The sequence below is a fragment of the Temnothorax nylanderi genome, unplaced genomic scaffold (genome assembly GCF_030848795.1).
Source record: "Temnothorax nylanderi isolate EJ_2023f unplaced genomic scaffold, tnyl_v1.0 TNYL_tig0012_pilon, whole genome shotgun sequence".
Classification (NCBI taxonomy): domain Eukaryota; kingdom Metazoa; phylum Arthropoda; class Insecta; order Hymenoptera; family Formicidae; genus Temnothorax; species Temnothorax nylanderi.
In genome coordinates this window covers 1,244,113-1,268,280 of record NW_027249074.1, presented here as the reverse complement: position 1 = coordinate 1,268,280, position 24,168 = coordinate 1,244,113, and the positions used below count along the sequence as shown (strand labels likewise).

The following is a 24,168-nucleotide window of genomic DNA, read 5'->3' as shown; positions in this document are numbered from 1 at the left end:
ACGCGGCGCGGCGAGGCTGCGCAGCCCGCCGCACTCGTCCGCGAAACGCCGGAGCGATCAGGTAGCGGTAACGTACGTCGCGCGCTCGCGCACTCCGCCCTACTCCTTCCTCCCCTTGCCGCCTCGTGCGATGTAAACACGGCACACCGCGTTCGGCAGGTGGTCGCAGCTGCGTACGCGCGCGCGGTGCGGTACCGTTTTCGCGCCGCGTGTTTTCGAGAACGCGGAAGAACGTCTACGAGGGGGGAGGTTGCATCGTAATCGCGCCGTAACCACGTCCGCGTTTGGCAGTCGACAGTGATCGTGACAGTGCGTGACATCCGTCGGTCGTCCGCCGCTCGCCCGCGCGATCCGGAGCGCGTAGTGAATGATTTTTTTTCTCTCTCTCTCTCTCTCTCCAGACGGTGCAGTGATCTCCCGTGCTCCATCCGCGGACCTGGGTTCGCGAGTTCGAGTGTCGCGTCGAGGAGTTTCCCTTCCCGGACACAGTTCGCTTTCCACACCGTCTGAGACAGCCCGGCGGCGACGGCGTCGTGGGAAAGGGAGCAACGCCGCGGATCTATCGGTGAGTGAGTGATACTTAATTTTGCGTCTTTCGTCAAAGAGGATCGATCGACCGAGCGCTCGATCGGCACGGGATTTAAACCTTTCGAATTATGTGTCTCGGAGTAACTTTCCGTGTGTAGAAAAACGAAACGTTATTTGAGAATATTGACGATTTTGCTTGTCAATGTTTGTAAAATTAGTGTTGATCGTGAAAAAGCTTCGGCTTTGTTTGTAAACTTTGTTTTTTCGGTTAGAATTTCTGTTTCAGTTTGTCTTAGATAAAAGAAAAACTTGACAGTAAAAACGAAGGTGATTAACGACAGAATTTAAATCGCGCGACTTGATAATTTATCATTGTCGTTGACTTCGTGGTTGAAATTCAAAAGCGCGCGCGTGTCGAGCTTATTATTTTGCCGGATTATTTATTCCATTCACTTAATGTTTCCCTGCGTAAAAATTATTGTATCTCGGATTCGAGACACGCGCCTTGGTATACGTTGGGCAGACACGTTTCTCTGAATAACGAAAGGATTAAAACCTTAAAGCACGGAAATAAATTATGCGCGCGCCGTTCGCGCGGCCGCGTGAATGCATGAGTAATGCGTATTGAAATAACGCGATACACAATTAACATGCTATGCCACACGCGCGGCATTTACCCGGAATAATTTCAATAGACAAATTGTCGGTTATTCGAACGCGCGCGCGCGTTCATGATATATTTCGCCGCAATGATTTACTTTCGCAGCGGTGGACGCGCGAATTTTTATCACCGTGATATTAGTGCACATCAAAACGACAGGATAGGCAGGCATTAATATTAATGTGCAAAACGTTCCTCTATTTATCTGCAGCCGCGAACACGACGCGACGCGACTATTATTCACAAACGTTCACGACTCGCGAACCTGTCGCTATCGATATTATATTTTCAAAGAAAAATGTACCTCGAATTTCTCGAAAAGAAGCCTTGAAATGTAATAAGAGAACTTACGAAAACAATTTTATAAATATCCACGTTTGTTTGATTTAAAACGTACTTTCTCGAAGAGATTAATTTCGGAGTTGAGATTATTAAATCTAGATTGTTAAATCTAGCGCCCCCAATGTTGAATCTTTCAGTTTATAATAGCGAAAAATGGATCGTGAGTCGCGATTAATTTCGCCGTGAAAATTGCGGCACTCGCACGTGGGCACGCGCGTACGCTCGTTGACACGGCGAGCGGGTTGCACGCCCTATTTCCATTCGTACCTTCTCCACGCGTATCGCCGGGCACGTGTATTATACTTGTGAGAACACAGGTGATATCTACATACGCCTCGACATACGCAACGGTCGTCCCGGGTCCGATTAGTTTTCGACTATCTCGCGTGACGTTGACCTGCTTTCGAAACGTTGCGTCGCGATACGTTTCTCATGCAGCTAATCAGGTTAATATCCATTAGATATGTCGTTATCGTTAAATTTGTTTTTAGATAGACGTAGACGTAATGTTCATTTTATGTCTTTAGATAGACGTAGACGGAATGTTCATTTTATAGACTGTCGTCTCTCGCTCGACAAAACCAGCTCGTTTAGACGTCGTTGTGTTTCAGAATATTTCACATCGCTCGTGAATCGCTCCTCTTAATCGCATTTTAATTGGATCGAGCATAATTGTCGAACGTGATAAGCCATCTTAAAAATTTTTAAATCATAATATTCGGAAATAAAGAGAATCGGGAAAACGAAAGAGTAACAGCAAGGATGGAGGGTAAGCGAAAAGGGAAAGAGGAACGCGACATACAGGCGATTCTCGCGATCCGTTGCCGTCGTTGTCGAGCCATCGATCGTTCGCGGTGACTATAAATCCCGAAACGTGCGGATCGGCGACCCATCGGGTCCGCGTTTAGTTATGGCCGTGCTTGTTACGCGCCAGAGTCCACCAGTCCAAGTGCGTCTTGTACGCACGAGCGTCTTGTACGTACGCGCATACACGGCGATATCGCGTGCGACATGCCTGCATGCATAAGTTAAGAAATGCGCCGAGAATTTTCATTGCGCGTGATCCGGATTTTTCATCGCTGCATCGGTAGCGTCGCTGAGGTGAAAATAGTTGTTTGCCTATAATAATTCCCTTGCAGGTGATCAACCTCCGCTAGAGGCGGTTATTGCGACCGTGCCGCGTTGTGGGAATGCGCGTCTAATTATCGTCGAGATTTACGGGTCTTTAAACGTGGGAAAGCCGCCGCTTTTTGCGTTACGTTCGAAATTTTTACTCATTTAGGCTAACGGCCGATTTAGCCCCGAAAAAGATACGCAATTGTCGTATGTATTATGTCCAAGGGCTCAGTGAAACGTCTTTTCGTAGCTCATCTTGAGAAGAAACGTATTCATAATTAATCCGCTGTCATTACCGCGGATTATCATTAAATGGATCTCTTTTATCAAATATTATGACGGTTTGTCAGTTCGCAAAAAGTTCTGAGAAATTCGCGTGTCTTTGAATCTTCGAAACTTGTCTTGCCTTATTGTAAATGGGGGTCGAGTGCGGAGAATGAGAGGTTCGCAGTTAAAGACTCGAGGCTCGAGAAGGATCGACGGTAATTAATTTAAAGCTTAGAATGCAGAATCGAGACTTACGATACTTATACGGATTTTCTCCAAACTGCTCCGTTTAAAATAAAATTACTGTGATAGAGAACTTGTGGAATGTGGTAGAATTATTTTGCAAATCTGGTCGAGTCTTTTCGTGTCTTCTCGTACTTGTTTTTTTTTCACGGCGCGGCGGTGAAAGACAGACGCAGATTGCGATAGATATTTCCAGATAAGAAGAATAGTCGCGCGGCGGGCGATATTCTAAGACGGAAAACAATGCCGACGGAGATGAGCGCATCTTTCCGCTTGCAGCCAAACACAATGCGCGATTTTTACGAGCACCGGTCGGTGGAGGAGATGTTATAGCTTTCGCGGTATAACCGAATGAGAAGTAGCCGCGGACGGACAGCTGAAAAATTTCGCACGGTTATATCTCCCGTACGAGATTCTTTGGTGCGCGGCTCGCCTATAAATGTCGTATTTCGCCGCGACTTACTGCGTTTCGGAATGTCGTTTCCTTCCCTTCGTCGCATTCTGCGAATTTTCCACTCCACATTTACTTTCCCGCACGTTGAGATAAATTAAGTCGGAAGTGCTTTTACCCTCCATTACCAGCCAATGATCTTACTCTGACAGGTGGCCCGTTTCTTTAGGATACTCCGCGATAAGTTATCACTGTACACCTCTCGAAGCATTGTTATACATTTCAATTTTCCGCAAAACGTCTCAAAATAAATGAGGGAAAAAAATGTTGCAGTCAGTTGCTGCGTCAGCGAGACAAGTCCCTCTCCATTCGACTGTAGACGAATCGGCCACGATTCGCCGATTAATTTGGCGGAACCGGTGCGCCGCGGAAACGATGCGCGGATCTGCGATCTCTGGTCGACAGAGTATGGAAAATGACCGCGGAAAGGTAGCCCCTCCGCATTGGTAGAACGTTAACGTGCCGTGACGTTGCCCCGTTAGAATACTCGGCGGCGGCCTACCATCGCGTTCGTGCGCCGATCGTGAACTTTATATTTGCACTCCTCCCGTCGCGGTCGTGCCGAATCCGCATCTCGCCCTCCGCATCTCCGCCGCGCCGGTCGACCGTCCGCGCGATAGCCATCTTTTTTCACCAAGTTACGGTACCCGCCGTGGTTCTCGCACCGAAATTCGTGCCCTCCCTTCCCCCCTTCCGAAAAATTCATTATTCACACTCGCGAGCGTCCTTTTTCACACCTCGCTTAATTTAACGGACGCGAGTTAACGCGGCATAACGCAGACGTCGTGCGAAAGTTTCGTCAGCGGGCCACAAAATACAGGTGTTCTTATTTTATATATTGTGTGTACGTATTGTCTTTTGATTGCACTTGTATTGTATCACGTGGAGGAAAGGATGTTATTTGTGCATTAGTTACCTTATCGTGCCGTGCGTCTCAGTCGTTCGTCTTGCGAAATTGTATAATTCTTCGTTTTAGTCGAGAGCGATATGATTATTCCTGATATTCAAAGTTTACGCGTGCCTGAGAGGCATCGTAAATCCAGATAGCGTGAATCAATATAATAAATCAACGGGTAATATAACCGCGCTTCGTGAATTCACCGCGTTTATACATACCGGTTAGCGTCAGAATTAATTGGATACGTCGGGAACGTAGCGATGCGCGATTATAGATTCGTAAGCGACACGAAATGAATTCGTGGAGCATCCTGAAACCTGAAATGCCGCGTAGCGGTGTTTCGGAGTATGCTCGGAGGTCAGAGGTGAGACGAAAATTGAATGACCGTCGCGAATGAAACGTTGGACGACGGAGAACATTTTGGGAGAGTCACGACGATGACTGCTGTACGCCGGAGTTTCTCGACGAAAGACCGAATCTGAATGGATGTCTGAATGGTAAATTAGTAAGGTGTCGTGCGTATGAAATATGTGACGGTTGAATAAATGGCGACCCGCTGTGTTTTCGTCATCTGACTTTTGCGTATTGGCGACGAGAAGCTGACTCCGGCTGCGCACCCAAGGTGATGTTTCTTAAAGATTATAGTTGCGCGTGTCATCATCAAAGAATTGATGATCGATTTGCTTATTGAGTTTACATATCGCGATCTATCGACGCGACTTGCACGTTGCTTGGATAAAAGTCTTACGTAATACTAATGCTTTTACACTTTTTAAATGTAAATTTTGTGTCGACGTTGATATGGCAAGTTAAAAGCTGAAGACAGCGCTTTAATTAGTAAATTTTGATAGACCTTTTTATTAATAATGTACCACACGTACACATTTATTATCATTTAAAGAATATTCTTAGTAGAAAGCCCGATATATCACGTATTAATATTGTAACGCGTGAAGCTTCAATTTATCCGCGCAAGGCGACGCATTAATTAATACGTGGCTATCAAGACGAGAGTAAGAGGTCAGAGTCTCATCCGAGTGGCTTGACTTCGCGTTCCAGCTCTCACCTTTTGGATTTTGTGGGTCAGCCAGGTTCCAGGTTAACGATCATTGCGCCTCTTGCTTCCGAAAGGTGATCGATACCATCTCCACGAGATGGATAACTGAATTAAAATGAGATGAAAGCCATATATACCTCTCCTCCTTTTCTCTTTTTAAAATGCCTGCCTGCTTACATTCTAAATAATCGCGCATGCTGTCGGTGAAGTTTTATCATAATACACTAAAAAGCGATGGTAATAAAATTACGTTGTAAAGACGAAACGACTTTATCGAAGACGGTATTCAGCGCCGTATCGGATAGGACTTTTATTTTTAATTCTAAACTCTCGATGCGATTTGCATCCTGCACTCCCACACAACAGCCGTTATTGCTACAGTAAAGCAGTCCATACCGCATCTCCGCGAAATCTCATCTCGTTTAGGTTGCCGGTAACCTTGGTACGCGGAAACGAGACCTTGGCGTGTGCAGACCGCCATAAACTCTTACCTAATGTTAAGGGGCCCGGGGAGATAAGGGCAGAGCGCGCCGCGCGAATGGCGAGCGCGCGATATAGCGAGCCTCGTTCGTCGTGCTCAATGGCTCGAGACTTTCACGAGCATTCCTCAACCGGCGCGTCCTCCGCTCGTTCTCTCTCCGCGAGTTCTGCTCCTCTCGCGGCTCCTCTCGCCTCTCTTCTCTCTGCCGCCGCGCCGCCGCGCCGCGCCGCGCGGCTCCGTTCATCTTTCAGCCGCGTTCTCCACCTGCCTCGCCCATCTTCGGCTGCCGCGCGTGTTCCTCACCGCGTGCATTTCTGCGGGGCAACGGAGGAACACGAGCAGCGTCGCGGAAGTCCCGTTTAACCTCTCGAACTCTGATTTACGAAGCGCCCGGCTCGCCGTGGAATGTTCATTTGAGATACAATGTCGGCAGCACCGCTATATACGCAACCGCGAAGACACACTCGTTAACCCTTTCGAGTTAACGCCCGTTAACGTGAAATGACGGCACTCTGGGTGCGACCGCACGTGTCTCGGAGCAATCCATAAATCTTAAACTGTATTAATCGCAGGTTTCACGCCGAAGACGACGCGATTTGTGGGATTGCAATTTGATGGCGTATATTTCGTGACTTTTTGCTTTCTATAATTATTATTAGAGCATAAAATAGCCGTCTACTAAGACCGGTGCTCGAAATACCGAGTTTTGAATATACATAAGTCAAGCATTCTTCAGCAGAGGGTCACTTTTTTTAACGAAATATTCTCTCACTTTCTCGTAATATATATATTTGTATTATTATGTGGTCACTCTCTCCTAATATACATATACATATATTTACCAAAGACGAAATTGGACATTGAGAGAAAAGCCGCGTGTCTCACGGTTCTATATTCCGGTTTATCTTTCCAATAAGTGCTAACGCCTCGCTTTTTTTAAGCCGGGCAAACAACTTCCGAGGACCGTAGGTCAGGAAAGATCGTAAATCTCTACCTTAACTGAGACGCGATCTCGGTAAACTTTCGTGAAGCGTGCGGAGCCTAAAAAGCGCGGCTAATATATTCTGCCCTAGAGATCCCTGACGTGGATTTTTCGGAAGTATATCGACTACGAATACACGTTCATGCCAGCAGCATATTTAAACTGTTTGAGACACCTCGAGTTGTTTTAGAATTTCGAGGATAATTTTTTTGCGCTACAAATTAAATTGAAAAGTAGGAAGAAGCGAAATATGAAAAAACTTCTTACGATATTTCTGTTAACATCCAAATAAATAACTTTTAAATATAAATACTAAATATTATTAAATATGATATTAAAAGTCGTTTAGAAAAAATTACGTAGGATTAGAATTCCTTGATTTTGGGGTCCTTAACGATCGAGAGCTTTGTGTTTAACGTTTAAGTTAAACGAATGTGTTAATACACCTGTAATATATGATATTTATGTAGGAGAAAGTCGGACAAGGCGAGGAGGTACGATGATTTACGTAAATAAAAATGCCGATGTGTAACCAGCCAACTTCGCTCATATTTGATCGCACGGCGATGGAAAGGCGGATGTTAAAAGGATCCGTGCCGCGAGGGAAATTGCGCGACACGTAAGAACGAGCGCGCTTCGCGCTCTCGTGCCACGTAAGAGAGTAAAACTCATTTCCCGCCGCCCGCGTCGGTCTCTTCTTCCTTCTTTGCATCGCGTGGTTTCCCAATGGTCCGCGGGACTGAGCACGAGCGGTTATTCAAAATGAAATTACACGAGTAGTTCTCTTTCGCCTTACGTATTCGTATTCACTTCGCTGGAGAAATAATTTAAGATGAGATTAGATCGCATAGCTCTATGACCGGACTTTAATATTGTTTCAAAAATTCATTTCTTCAAATGATTTTAAATCATGTTTTTTTTCTCCCTTTTAGAGGCAAGTACTAATATATATTAAATGTGTGTATGTTGCGACAATTATTGTTTGAAAAATAATTTCGGAAAGTAGGATATATTTTCTTAATTTTAAATTAGCCAACATTTTTTTGGGGGAACCTGTTAAAAATAGCGACGCGTACGTGCGTCGTTTCAATTCTCAATCATGTGAGAATAGCTCGAATGGATCGTGGAATTTCCTGATTAAACTATGCTTTTCGTTTACGATAGGTCGTAAAATAGCCTGTGTGATGATGCACGTGGGAGCGAAGAAAGCCGAGTATTTCTAAGGATTAATATTTGACGTGTGTCTCGGTCGTTCGCGAGCGCTAAACACCGGCGCGCCGCTCGAACGGTTTCCATGCAATATTCATCGAACCCTGAATAGCGGTAGTGCCGTGTGTATTCCCGAGAAATGATTATCCTTTGAAAGGATCTGCATTCCAGCGGGCCCCTTTTTGCAAGGCCGGACATTATGGTCTCGATGCGGTTGCGTAACGTATACGCGCGCGCGTGCGAGAGTCCGCGTCCTTTTGGCCTCATCAACGTCGCGCGTATTTCAGCTCCATTTCATTTCCGTTTGTTCCCCGTGAATAGCGTTGAATTTCATTCAAAAGGGACAAAAATTCATTATACAATAGAATTAGAACGGGAAGAGAGAGAGGGAGAGTTTATAAGAGACCTTTTATCCGCGATATTTAAGCAGGGAAAGAATTGGCTTTAAATTGACATCATGAAAGACTCTCATTTATAACAATAAATTTTCTCTGCTTTAAAATATTTTATATCTGTTTAATTTATTCTCATATTTTTTTCCGTTGCTATTATAGAAGAAGATAGTGCTACACGTCAATAAAGAAATTGTAACGAATATCGATGAATCATCTAGCTAGTAATTCCTGTGTTAATTGTCACTTTCAACCGGATGATCAATTTGTATGCTCCTGACATCGAGCCGATGCGAATGTAATAACTTTGCACCATAGCATGCGCGCCGACTGCGAATTCAAGATCAGCGTATCCCTCGTCTTCCTGCAATTATTCCAAACTCGTCACGTCCCATCGGCGGAATAAGCGACCGAAGAATCGGACGAGAACGTGCCGTTCAATCCCCCCGATATCGACTCAACTCGACTATATGTTTTGTCGAAGAAATCGCACCGAGCCAGGTGACTTATCGACGATGCGTAACAACTTTATTAATACGATACGTAATGCACCGTCATTAATCCTGCACAATTGAATGATTACTAGAGTACATTGTACACATTGTAATTCACAACGCGGCTGCAACTCGTCGCGCCAATTTTTCGCTTCACAGAATTCGGTCTCCTTTTTTATGAACCGGAAAATTGTCGGCTTCGTGTCGACACGATGTCTCATCACCACTGATTGTTTTTTCAATTAGAGTTTCAATTTAGATTATCTCTTAGCGAGAGTATCTACGACTTGAAATAGAACTTGACGTCCGGTTCCGGTCTTTAATTTATCATTCAAAAGTTATTTTAAAACCCAATTTTTTTTCCTTCGATACGTGAATAATTTTCTTTGTGGAATTTAATGTGGTAGTATAAGCTGGCTTCTGTATTCTTCTCACGCGTACGCATTCATGCAGAGGACGCGTATGCAGTAAAAATAAATGCATTACGCGCTACCGTCGCGTCTCCATCGATGATGCGCCTTTTACGTCGATGTTTATTCGCAGTTATTTCACCGAATCGATCGGCGCGCGGCTGCGATCGGCCGAGGAATAAGGAAGCCGCGAGGAAGCTGGGTAAAAGGGCAACGTTATGGGCGTAGGAAAGGGAAACGGTGTGGGCAAATGCGGAAAGGGAGGACGCGAAGGGACTAATGGTCCTGGGTGTATAGATACTTTCGTGAGCGTTCGTCGGCAGATAGATGCAATCGCGCGGAAAACGTGGCTCGTTGCGCGCCGCTCTGCGCCGCGCCGCGCCGATCGCGACGTAAAAATCCCTCGGCCGCGCGGGCAGAAATGATTATCGCTCCTGCGAGTCGAAGAAAACTTACGCGTGTATACAGGCGTAATTATATGTGCATATCCCGGCACGTAACACACGGGCTGAAACGGCCCGTGAGCGCTACGAGCAAATAGCTGCGAGAAAGAGGAGGAGAAAGGAGGGAGAAGAGCGCATCCGCATGCATGCGTGCCTAACCCGCGAGTGTTCGCGCTCCGAGCTCGGTGATTATTTTCTCTTTACGCAGCAATTATTCGAGAAATCGTGTTATAACTTTATCCGCCTTCGCGTTATTAAAATCACGATTTTTACACGTTCACGCACCGCCCAATAAACTGCTGCATCGACGTATCATATAAGCGCAGCGCGGATCGAGTTTCCGATGATAAAAGATTCGCGTAAGGAAGGTCTAGTTCTTAATCCCTTCGACTCGTCTTCTTTCTGTATCCGCTAGACAAAACGCGGCATCGTCCGGGTGATTCATTCCTTCCAGCACGGTCGCTGCGCGGAACAGTTCCATTTTACGATGTTCATAAATATGCGAGTTGCGTTTACAAATTACAGCGAGACGTTCTCGCGCACAAAGGTAGAAAGTGAGTGCTCCACGTGTACGTGCGGCGTTCTCTATCAGATCGCCCCTATACCGTGAGCGAAGACGTTGCGCACGTAGCCGGTGTACGTACGGCACCTATTGTGCCTCCGGCTCGGGGCGATCGTACGTAATGTGTTTTGGTCGGATCCTAATCTCGACGATGGCTCCTTTCGTACGGCTCGTGCGCCGTATAAAACGCACACGCTCACCGGCAACACGCCTCACGTGTCCGGCATAGCTGATCGCCGCGCGTATACTCGTACACATTCGACATATTCGACTCCTCGCAGCTCCCTTCGCCAAGCCGCGCCGCTGCCACCTCCTTTGTTCTCCTCCGATCCCGCGACGGCGTATGTAATACGTATGGGAATGTGTGTCAGCGAAAGTAATCACGGGGAGCAACGAGCCGAAAACTACGGCCCTCGATGAATCGGCCGTGCTTCCTTAGAAATTACGCTTCGATCCTAGCCATCGGAAGTCTAATCAGTGATAGTAATCACGGATTATAATGGCACGGGATTGCACGTGACCTTCTGTACACCTGCAGTCTTGCGATCACAAATTATATGTTTAATGAAGCTAATCTTCAACCGAGAAATGCGACTCCCAGATTATAGTGAAGAAATACGACTCTTCTCGAAAGTATCTAATAGTTAAACTGCGATATAGCATGCATTAAAATGCCGATCGGAAAAGAAGAAATTGCTCTACCCTCTTCCTAGTCTCTGGCAACGATAGCGATAGTAATAAGAGGGATGAACATAAATGGTCATCAATTTGCCTGCCATTCTTACTTCAGATTCAGACAATCTAGGTGTAGTTGAGCTCATCCTGATCGATTTTAGCTTATTTTACGGTTCTCTTAAGAAAAGATATATATAAGGAAAGGAGGAAGCGCCATTTGCCACCAATTGCTTTGCACCAATTTGCTTTCCGCTCTCACTTTTGCCAATCGTAATGCACTTGCTAAAACGAGAGAGAGTTAGACGCGGTAGACTTTAGCAATTGAGATCAATTTTAGAGCCTATTTTACGCGAGCGTATCTTACGAGGGAAGAGAAAGAGGAAGAGCGAGAGAGGACAACGAGCATAGGGGAGGAAGAGTTATTCCCTCCGATCTATAGATCGACGCGTCGACGAAGAACGTGGCCGGAGGGTTCGTACACCACTTTAAATCGGCGAAGCGAGAAAGAGAGGTGGGATAGGAGGAAGAACGGTGGCTAGGCGGTGCCCGGTGCACCTTCCGCGCACGTACCCGGGCTCCCATGGGCTCTCTCTCTCGCGCGAGCCACCATCGGCTCCTCGTTCCGCGTAGTCCATCGAGATATCCGAGCCTATAAGTGATCTTAATGACCGCCGCTGGCTATAAAGTCCAAGATTCCTCCGCACCGGCAGCGGATTCCACCTCGCGCATCTCCCCTAACGTTAACGTAGCGCGGCGCAACACCGCCGCACCACGCACCGTTTGTATAATGATTCGTAATGACATCTTACCGATTTACAATCGATCGGCCCGGGAGCGGATAAGCTCGTTCGATTTCGTGCGCTTAAATTCGTGATAGATTTTCACATACGAAATGCGAGATAATAAATATCTGGATTTTTATGGCTCTCTCTCTCTCTCTCTCTCTCTCTCTCTCTCTCTCTCTCCCGGAGTTAAGGAACGCACACGCAGGGATAAATTGATTACTCCAATTATATTGAGACGGTGATGGATTACTCGTAATTATGACTGTAGACACTGGTATATGTGCCTGAGGTTCCGGTTGCGTCTGTAATGATTCTTAATGATATCTATCCTGCAATCGATTGACCCGGGGAATCGAATGACCGTCAGATAAGCTCGTTCGATTGCAATTGTTACGTCTGTAATAGATTAAAAAATGAGATATGAGATAATATATCTGAATTAATAGCTTTCGTAGGATTTGGGCGCTTATGTAAATATAGAGGAATAATTTAATTACTCTAGTTATACCGAAATAATAGGGAATCATAATTTCTTATCAATTACAAATCATAAGGAATTATAACTGTAGATATCGGTACTCGAATCTGAGTAGGTGCAGTGACAGTCAATAATAAATTCTTCGTTAAACATAATTGAGAGCTAAAAGACAAGATGTCTATTTTGATTCATTGTCAGTCTGGTGCAAGATTAGTGAGGTACTATGTTGGTTAAAGCATATTCCGTGACGAAACAGCTTCCTACATTACACCTGGCGACTCTATTGTACACTTGCATAATGACTCCTATTGGCATCTTACTGATTTACAATCTATAAATCTTTGATCATGCAGCTCCAGATAAGCCCGTCTAATCTTGTACGTTACCATTGTTGCTGATTGCGAATATTTTTTATTTAAAGTTTAATTCTCTAGATCGACTCTCGATAGCTCAGTCTTCGTTGAATACATCATCAAATGGCATTATATTATAATAGGATAGAAGACAAATTTATAAACATGAAAGGTTTAATAGATTTTTATCTCGCGCTATTAGAAAATAAAATTGCCAGGATAAATCTCATGTCATACACGATAAAAAATTTTTTTTTCTGTGATTTTATATCGCGTTACCGTTGTATCGTTACCTATTCTTTTGGACGTAAGGAAGATCGATATGTTCAACGGTTGTCTGTAGCAATAATTTGTAACTTTACAAACTTTTTATTATAACAATAGAGACATTTACTCAAATTATTCTCTATTTTGCTCGGAACTTTTCTTGAAAGTTAATGCTTTCGAACAAATGCACAAATATCTTCTTTTCTGCCGTTTTTCTGTATGAAATTCCTCGCGATAACCACATTAGTTGGAAAAAGCGGAAACGCGTTTCTTCCTCGATGAACAAACTCGCCGCTCGTCGACTCGACGAGGTGACTCGCGCGAAATTATCGCGAGCATCGTGCGTAACGCGAATTGCCAAGAGTCTCTCTCTTTCTTTTTCTTCGCTTGTCGTTGCTGGCCGATCTCTCGATCGATAGTGGTTTTCTCGTGCATCGCGATTTCTTATTTTCTCGCGAATGTGCCTTTTCGGGTTTGCCCGCGCGCCGATTAGCTTTGCCTTTCACGCGAAAATCGGGACCGGTTCGCCACGTTCTCCTCATTGCCATCGTTGTCGTTGTCGTCGTCTTCTTTGCGCGACTTCGATCGCGCCTCGAACAGTGGTGGTTACGAGTGCTCGATCCATTCTCTCTCTTTTTCTCTCTCCTATACATGTAGGTTCTCTCGCGCCATTCGCGGTATGCGTCGGACCCGGGCCGAGCGAAAGTGAGCCACGTTCTTTCTAGAGATGCCGATGTTATTACGGAGTATTGATACATTCGGATTGATGCTTTAACCTTTCGAGGAAGATTGCGATAGTATACGATTGAATACTTTGGATGTTCGATATAAGATATTAAATTGTTTCCATCATTCATGTCATTCTTCGACATTACGAGAGATATATAAGTATATTGCTTTTAGTTATAAAAATATTTAGTTAAAATAGAAAGTGTAAGATACACGCAAAATGCAACTAAAATAATAATAATTGATTGGAACGAAATAGTCAAAATATTTCCGAGAGAGAAGAGTATTCATAAATCACTGAATATTACATTTATCTGTGGCATTATCGTTATTTGCGCGTCCTACATGAGAAATAACGTTACGCAAGAGAAATTACATCTAATATCGCAATTACGGTGGACATACCAGCGCATCTAGTATTTCAAATGGACTCTTCATTCATGGGCACTTTCATTAAAAAGAATCGTTGTATTAAATTAATACACGATTTAATACACGACGTAATGAGAATTAATAACTCACCCATGAGCACGGTTTAGCTTTCATAATAATGCGTCATAATCGCATCTTACTCTTCTTTTTCTGCCACTTCAAGTTTTATTCTTAAGTTTGAATTTTCTTGTAATCTTTGAATACGAAAGTCATTTCGAATACCGATAACTCTTTATACCTCATTTTTCACAAGCACAGCTGTGACACGTATAATTAGCAATGGATTTCCACAGAATAAAATATATATCTCTTGGAAGAAAATGTAGCCTACTTTACGTGGCCGTTCAGAAGTAAGTAGGAATAACTTTTGCAGGATTAAATCGCATTCACTCGATATTCATACTATTGTTTGCTCGTCCTATATAAGGAACAACGTTACGCAAGAGAGATTATACCTAATATCGCAATTACAATAGAGGCGTACTTGCGCGCCGACGATTACGATCGTTCACATCACACAGCGCGCGGCTATATGAGCGGCGTCGATTGCTCGACTCGCCGCCGCTCATATACTCCGCACAGGTCCTCTCGTGCCATTCGCGGAATGCGCCGCCGACATGCGGAGGTCGTGCCGAACGAACAAAGCGAAAGTGAGTGCTCCCCCGATGCGTGAGCGATCGCACGCAAAACGCCGCTCGATGTTGCTAAACACGTCTAAAGGCGCTAAAGACTGAAGTAAAGACAGAAATGCAGGGAGGGAACGCTGATTGACAAAAAAATTTAACAAAACAGCAGCTTATTTTTCATTATATTATATTGCCTCTATTGAATTAATTGAGCCAAGCAATTGTTTAACAATTACATCCTTGTGATGAACACTTGGTACAATGTCCATCTTGAAATATGAATTGGGATTGAAAAAGATTTAAATGATTTATATAATTTTGTGCTACGTATCTTTCCATTAATTTTCTATACAGTTTCTATAATCAAGAATTTCTTTACTAAAATATCGTAAAATATATACTCATGACTGATTCATGTTTTTTTTGCTATATTAAATTTATTATATTAAGCCTACTACATGGAAAGTACTTGATATAATAAAATTCGAAATTTTCTTTTGATAATTTCATGCTTGTCTTGCTCATCATATCGTCGTTTAAACGTTTTACTTTGGAATTCCAATTCGTCAATTGCTAAGGCTCCTGCCACCTCGTTCCTTACATTTTAAAAGAGGGTAGGGATACAAGCTACACTTCCACATGCAGCGCATACGTATGCACGTATTTGACATATGAACGTTAACTTAGTGTACAACTGTACACACGCGTCGTCGACTCGTGAGCGATAAGCCGTGAGGAAAACGAAAGTGAGGTGGGTCGGGCTGAATTGTATCGAATCCGTGAGACCGTATCCTTGGCCTGCGATCAAGCCGTCTCGGTATTCCGGCAGTACCGCTAATTATACAGTCAAGAAAATATTTAATTTACCGCGTCGGGTTCGAGGGCCTTTTCACTCGGCGCATTTCTACAATTTATTAACGACTGAACGTACATTACTGTCACTTATTTCCTGAAACCTCGCGTACAACTCATACTGAATAAATTGCAGAGATTTCAATGCGGAGAGCTCGACGATGGGAGATTTCAACGCTTGAAAATCGTGTAGGGACTTGAATGTTCTGATATCTCAATGTATCGCCGTCGTTATCCATATATACTGGTTCGCGTCTACATTTCCTACATACATACATAAATAAAATAAAATTTGTATTTAAAAATAATAATTAAAATTCTCCTGTAGACTGAAAAATGAGTTTCCTCTGGAATGTATCTTCCTTGGATTAGCCTGTATATCTGTCGTACACCTGAACCTGGTCGTAGTATGTCGAACAGAGAGGAACCGTTATCGCTTACGATACGTTCTTGCAGCACGAATAGCAGTTGTCTGCTCCTCGATCCTTTCTGGGATACTGACGGCGCACCAAATTGCATATCTGTACGTAAAACTTGCCTTAAAGATGCGGAACACGTTCGTCTTTATGAGCAGCTTTGCCGTCTCATTAGAATAACAATAATAATGACTCGCTTATTAAGCCCCGTCGGAAAACAGACATCAATTGTCTGCTATTAACCCCAAGATGCCTAACCGGAGAACTGTGTGAGGATTCCATTAACATACTTTCAAAAACACGATTCTGTTTTTGCTTCGCATCACGCTTTATATTCCAAGTGGTTAAAATTCAAACAGATTGGCAATGAACGATAAATATAAAAATTATTGTACAAAATTAAATTATAAATCTTAGCAAAGATTATTGTAGGTGGAAATATACAATCTCGCGAATACAATCTCCTTCTTGACTCGTCCCAGTCGTGTCCGCGATCCAAGTCACGTTTATCGAAGGAGGTCGCGAAAAAGTCGCAGATTACATAATGAGAGTGCACGCACGCGTCTTACTTCCGTTCAGGAAAAATGCTCTAGATGCATTAGGATACGATCGTGGGGGGCAATGCGCTGGTCATACTGATCGATCTGGAGAAATTTGCAGTGCCATTTTGTCCCGGAAATGTTGCAACAGACTACATGCGACCGCGGTACCGTTTTGCGCGACCAACCAGGCAAGTGTGCCGATCGAGGTGTTGCAGCAAAGAAAATTCAGGTATCTCCTGTTCCGTCGATTTTAAGTATGCATACGTTAATCCGATTTTTTTAACGCGCAGTTAATGGGCATTTGATCGCTGAATAAATTAAGATAATCATAGACGTTAGAGAGATAAAATAGAGAGAGTATAAAAGTATTGATTCCCTAATAAAAGTTTTCTGACATTCCGTATAGTTTCTGATATTGCAACAAAATTTCAAGTAAAGCTTCTGCGCTTGTCGATGTCTCCACATAGCAATTTTGTTATTAATACTATGATATTATTGGGGCACCATAATTTATCGGAGGAATGTTATCGTCATGATATTATATATACTTTGGTGACAAACATTATTTTTGCGAAACATACGAATTATCTTTCTACGCGGAATTTGTGCGGATAATAATTATAATTTATGCATAATGCGTAATTTCTATAACGGTTGTGCTTTCTCTTGCTTTCTCTGGTTTTCGAGGTAAAGCATTTATTTGAGAATATTAAAGTTAATTTATATTTTCAAGAGAGACGTTATGGTATCGTTTTGATATGATATATGTTTAAAATCATCCCGGAAGAAAAGAACTGATATTAAAGTCGATGGCGATTTTTACCTTTCCCTCTCTTATCGAAAATGTTGGTTTATCGATCGCTCGACGAAAAGAGGAACGTTTTACAGTGGCGGGTCATTTGGGCGAAACAGTGAACGGTCAAACGCGTAGTAAAAGCGTCGTTAATTATACAGGGTAATAAAAATGAGACTTCCTGTCAGGACCGGGTGTAAAACGCTTACCGACATTGTTACACAATTTACGACGAGAAAGTCGAAGACGCCCCGCCATAAGGGATTTTCACTTTAATTTCGCCGCCGCGAGGAGGAGTCGACCCGTAACGATCAGAGACGTAGTACAAGAATGCACTTGCACTCACCTGCTGGGCGAATCTGTAATTTTATACTCTATTATTAACGCGAAAATAAAGATCAAGACAAACACGAATTATCTTGATTACACGGACGAAGGGAAGTAGCGCGGGAAATCCGAGACATCGTGTATGAAAATGCCGCTTGCTAATTGAAAGTTAAATTATTGTTACGTTACTTAAGAAACGTCACGTGAACTATATAGGAAAATGTGTAATTTCATTAATTAAAGCAGATTCTCTCTTTCTCTCTCTCGCGCGCGCACCAAGATCTATTCTTGGTTTCCACGTGATAAGAGGATTACCTTCCTCTCGCGCGGACGAATGTACTTTCGAGCAGCAATCTCGGCGCGAGACGCGACGAAGCGGCGCGTCCCGACTGACGGATCGCTAATTCGCGCCCTCGTCCGCGCGAGCAGGCTTTCGCTCGGGTTTAGGTTTTAATTAACGAGCCGTGCTCTCACGGCAGGCCCGGCAACTTCCTTGAGAACGATTCGCGCGCGGTATTGTCGGCGGCGTGTTCGCCGTGTGTTTACTCTTCCCTTTCCTGTACCCCGGCATCAACCGTGTAACACCTTCGGCGCGGCCGCGAACGAGGAGCCATGAACGTAGAGCACGATGATCTGGTCGCGATACCGCGAGACGCGTAGGCGCCTTGCAGACCGAGATGGATAGTATCGTAGTATCGACACAGTGCTTCCTCCACGGCAAGTATTTTCGGCATCTGTCACGAAAACAATTCTCTATTTTACATGGATAAAATGTTTATAACGCAAGATTTTAGAGCATATAAAGTACAGAGTGTATATGTGCGCATACATACATGCGTGTGAAATCTGTTTTAAATTTAATAAGATTAATCTCTGAAGAGAAAGAGAGAGAGAGAGAGAGAGTACAAAAATTGCAGCGAATAAAATAAATCTTTGCGTACTCTGTTGTAATAGATAAATGTCGAGAAAACATTTATTCGCATATATCGCACTTGTTGTTTTATGGAATAACGGTTTAACAAGACTTTAAGGAAAGTTCTGCCGGCGCGTATAAGCTCCTTGTGTGAAAAATGTCAGCAGACCCCGTGATACGCGGACACGCTCGATTGCTGGCGTTATCGATGTAAGTTAGCGAGCAACACGGGAAGAGGGAACCGCGCGCGAGAGAGCAACCAGATTTATTATTCTGGGAATTAATATGCGCATAAGAATGACGATGTACGACTGTTTACTGTAATAACTGCGGCGAGACGTGGTGTTAATTAAGGTAACGGTATGCACGCAAGTCCAGCCGATCGCGAGAAGGCAAGGTGTACAGTTAAATTGCAAGCGCAATAAATAAATATCTGTCTCTCGCCACGGACGAGAAATTATACTTTATCGCCTACGGGGGCACGACTGAGATGCCCGGTTTCACCAACCGCGGATAAATTCCGAACGGTTATTTGTCAAGGTGGCTAGTTTTATTTCTTCGGAAGAGGAAATGGAAACAATATTTCTGTGTGAGATTTACCGCAGCTCGTTTCGTCCACGGTACGGTTCGTAATTAGTTAGACTTACGTAATTGGACGCATTGATCCTTTTAGTTTGTCGTTATATCTTCTCGAAAAAAAGATTGATCTGTCTCTTGCTTAAAAGCGTCACATACATCACTCACGAAGCCAAAGGTCAATCAATCAATCACGCTTTCTCGACATCGGCTCGTTTGCAGCTCGCCAAATGTCGATCGTGTACTCGATTAATCTCCGCGTGTGAAACACGCTTTTTACATAAACATATTGATGTGGTCATTAAACAAATATAACATCGTAAGCAATTTTCGTGTTAGGCAAATATAATTTGTTATCGCGCAATATTTAACTGTGCAATGTGCACGGGGAAGATCTCTTGCATATCTCTCGGAGAAAGGTTACTTGCGTACGTGCACGTTGCTGCTTCATTTCGAAACGATGATATTCGCGAACGACTCTAATAGCAAGTACTCCAGATTGTTCCGTATTGTTCTCAGACCTTTCCCCGAGAGGAAACACCGGTCAATTTTCGTCTCGACGAGACGAGAGATAATCGCAGTTCTCTCGGGAGAGACAAGAGAGAGAACGTCGTGCCGTGAATGGAGGGAAAACGGAATAAGGTAACGAAAAGGCGGAAAGAAAAGCTGCGCGGTGACTTTCGAATGTCGCGAAAACGATTCGTCGGTTGGTCGGTCTGCCCGTCGCGCCGTCGGTGCTATGCACTTTAAGAGATGCACCAGCGAGATGCATCGCCGTAGGGAAGAGACGGAATAAAAACGAGCGAACGGCGTTGATGTTTTTCGATTAACTCGCGATTGCTCGTGCATCGAACGCACGCAAGTGTTAAGGCATTAAATTTATAACCGATTGAAAATCGCTTTTGGATTGACAACGGATATAATCATAAATTTCATGAAATAAGATAAAAATTCTTATCTCTTATCTAATTTATACTAATGTTTTTTTAAGAGAAAGTTACTTTTAATCTATTTTCAATCGATCGAATCCGCAGAATTAAAACTGTATCTAAACCTTTGAATGGCGTAATTTTTCGCGAACGTTTGCATGTCAATTGGTTGCCGAAAGTCGAGACAAGTTTTTCTGCGGAACGATCACAAGTTTCTGCTTTTCGTCTTTTTACACTCGCTGGCCGTCAGCAACCACTCTTTTAGCTCGAAATGCCCTCCGGTAATCGGTGATCTGGGTCACAATTAAGAGGAAAGCCTCGCAGTGTCGATACTATTAAGGCTTAATCGAACCGGCTAAGAGACTTTCTCGTCGGCCAAACGAATTACTTTCTGAACATGTGAATACGTTTAAGCGTGATGCGTGCGTGTGAAATACGTATGCGAGTCAACGAAGGAGTGTCCAATTGAAAAAAATATTACGAGACAAAAATAATCGAATATGATTGAAACGAGAAAGTTACTATTATGAAAGTTACGGAGTTTGCTGGTAAGATGATTAACCAAGGTTGGCATTGATAAATGTCTTTTTTACTGAAATAACTATCGGAACATTTCCAGTTGCTTAATATACTCTCAAATGATTCCTTGTCGCAAGTCATCATATTCATTTCGACTAGATTGGGCTTAAATTCTTTAATCAATCCCTTAATCGCCAAAGAAATATCAGGTTGAAATCGTTTAATCGTTCTCTTCCGAGGTCGATGCTCGTGATGCAGGCCCCCGCGAATGTAACGCAGTCGCGGTTTGTGGCACGCGTTGCGGCCACAACTCGCTTGGAAAGTTCTCGCTACGCGAGAACCGCGTGTGAATGTACGAGCGGTCACTCACACGCTCCGCGTCACTCACTTAAGCACTCGTCTACGCGCGTTTCGTTTCGACTAGCTTCCGTTCTCGGAAGGAACTGGACCGGCTCTAGTTCCGGTGAAACCTCTCCCGCGACCATCCGTCTCACCCCTCTCACGGTTTTCTCCGTATTCCCGAGCGCATATTTGTTTCTCTTAATTTGTGCCGTGCAGTGATCTCTGTATACCGGCGTTGGTATGCCAATGAAAGGATATCTTTCAATGTCGTCAACTTTTTAGTCTATACATAATTTAATCTGAACAGGGTTAATGTGAAAGTCTATCTCTATCGTTACTTATGCGCATGTGAAAGTTTTCTAATTATAATTTTTATAGTCTGCTTTTGAAGAAAATATAATTTTTTGTCATCGCGGAACGAGTTCCTGGATTTAGCATGGGTGCGTGCCCATCCGGTCGACAGCAGGAAAACAGATTAGAGAACATTGGAGACTAATGATGTTGAAGCTGAGCGTAGCACGCAACTTGGCGTGTCGCCTAAGTCTTCGAGATGTTTAATGAGAATCGAAGTTTCGCGATCGATGTGTTTAATTATTTCAATCAGTAGAATAGTAATTTTTCTAAGACAAATTATAGCTTTGATAATTTGATAGGGACCCAAAGCTCAAGGCACACTACCTTTATTGAATAAAGATAACGGAACAAAACAATTCTAATTTATCCTCGACAAACATTCGTCTCGTAAAACCACTATTTCTTCGGAATTACCGGGGACTATTCGCGATTTGGCACGTACATTGCTCTAATACGTAACGATATTTCTTGCGGGCTGTCAGGTCGAAAGAGAGAGAATCAACCGTTATTCAATACAATGTCGATAGCGAGGACGCTGCTCGCGCAAACGCGATTAACGGCGCGCCATGGTTTCCCGATACGCCATATTTCATTATCATCGGATTAGATCCGTTAAAATTATTTACGCCTAGCACAATGGTCACGCGAGGCGCTCTAGGGGAGGCGCAACTGCGCCGCGGCATAATTCCGCACGTCGGATTACACCGTGCACCGCAGTTTGTCGCCGGTGCGGGGCACCGAAAGATTGCGGCTACGCTGCGCGCGAATAAAGCTGTCGCGGAGTTTACGGCGGGGCGCGGCGCGAGCGGAGAGTACGCGCTCACGGCACGAGAGACCGCTTAATCCCCGTGCGACATGTAAATTTTCATAATGCCAATTAATAATTCCGCCCGGATTATCCGCATTAATATCAATGACGTCGCGTTACGTAACGGTTCGCCCAGGGCGAGGGAAAAAAGGCTTTACCAATGGTAATGTGTTAAGGGATTTAACGCGTCCGCTGGCGGACAGACGCGTTCACGCGCCGACTTAACTTTTTGCAAATGCTTTTCCTTCGAAAATTCATGTGCCGAACGAGGTGCCGAAGAACGTCGTATCTCGCAGGTAAACTGCGATTTTAGAGATTGATTTTTCACACAGGGTGAATGTATAATTTAATTTTATCGCAAACGGAACTTTTCTTATGCAATTGTATGAGTGTAACACGCTGTCGATAATCACTGATGTAGATGTTTCCCACAACGATCATTTCGCAGCTTTCTTTTGCGATAAAGATCAGAAAGGTAATTTAAGGTTGCAGTCGAGTCATCTCGTAAGTATGCAGCAATAATCGAGTTAGATTCAACGTATGAAGTCTATATAGCATTCCAATGTGAGATGCAAAGATTCAAAGACAGATTACGGAGACTTAATGTTTTTGTCGCGGAAATTGCATTCTAAGTGGCTACGTGAAACGCGTCTCATCTGAAAATATGCGATTGCGCTTTCTCCATCCGGCGGGCAGGTATGTAAAAGTCAAGGCTGTTCGCGGCCGTAGGTGTCCTTGCAACAAATAGGTCCGCTTTGAGAACGGAGTGGCGAGTGGCGGAAAAGATCACGAGTGGTGTGGCAGCTTTTACGGTTCGTTTGCGGTTAGCCTCTCTCGCACGAAAATCTGACGGAAACGATCGCTCTCCGGCGAAATGGAAAGAGAGATAACTCTTTCCTCCTACAATACCATTATGAATCTAATTGCAGCAATTAAAGCATTTAATACAATAGACAATAGCGATCTTTTCTACCGGTCTTTTCTAAGAACTTGTAAAATTAAATCCAAGCTCAATCTCCTCGCATTATGCGATTAATTTTCTCAAGTGTTTATTCTTTTGAGAATTTGAAAAAAGTAATTCAGAATTAAAGTAAGCTTAGATATTTTTTGTTAGCTTTAAGATTAATTTTATTTCGATTTTCTGAAGAAGTGGATTATAGACGAAGTATTACATTTTCGACTGACCTATGACTTTCATTTGATACTCTTAGAACTATATATCTTGTAATTCATAACAGTACTGTTGGGGTCAGTTTACAGTCGCAACGATAGCTCGTCGTATCTTCGTTGCACCAGGAGCGAGAGATGCTCTTCCCTGTCGACCCTGGTGACAACGTAACAGTCTCGTGCGCAGCAACCATATGGCGCACACCGCGGAGCAGTAACAGAATATCCGGACGCTTATGCACGCGCATAAATAAGACAGCGAGTGGACTAGCGAAGGCGTGCAAATTTGCACAATATGTGTGACGCATGACGCGCTTCCTCATAACTGTAAAGAAGAGGTATGGATAACGCGTGAGTCTCTGGACATTAAGGCCCTCGTGACGGCCCGCTAGAGTAATTGTCTAGGCTCTGCGGAGCCGTCAAGGAGACTCCGAGTCCTTGGCGTCTCTTCAGCCAAGTCCATTTGCTGTTTTAATCGCTTATAATTTATAATAGAAAATACCAAGATACAAGAATTGAAAAATTATATTTCTGAAAGAATTATAAAAATTGGACAAAAGTCGTATATGTAGTCTCTAGTATTTCTAACAATAAGTAAAACGCGATGATATTGGAAAGTTATGCGCGTAGAGGTAAGACGCACGTCAAATTATCAAGAAATCTAAGCTCTGATCGGCTAGTTCAAACCACACAGGTTTCTTTTGCCTCTGAAAAAAAGTTTAAAGGCTAATGGTCAAGACAGCTCCGTT

At 43.7% G+C, this 24,168-nt stretch overlaps 1 protein-coding gene across 6 annotated transcripts in view; it reads left to right on the top strand.

Moving 5' to 3' along the window:
* Positions 1-49: 49 nt before the first annotated feature.
* The window catches only part of LOC139767815 (uncharacterized), a 67,370-nt gene continuing 43,251 nt past the window's right edge, over positions 50-24,168 (top strand). For 5 of the 6 annotated variants that reach the window (XM_071697459.1, XM_071697457.1, XM_071697458.1 and 2 more), the window contains exon 1: positions 50-565. The gene's annotated coding sequence lies outside the window, so the exon portion shown is untranslated. The remainder of the gene's footprint in view (positions 566-24,168) is intronic. The other variant, XM_071697456.1, reaches the window with a different exon arrangement.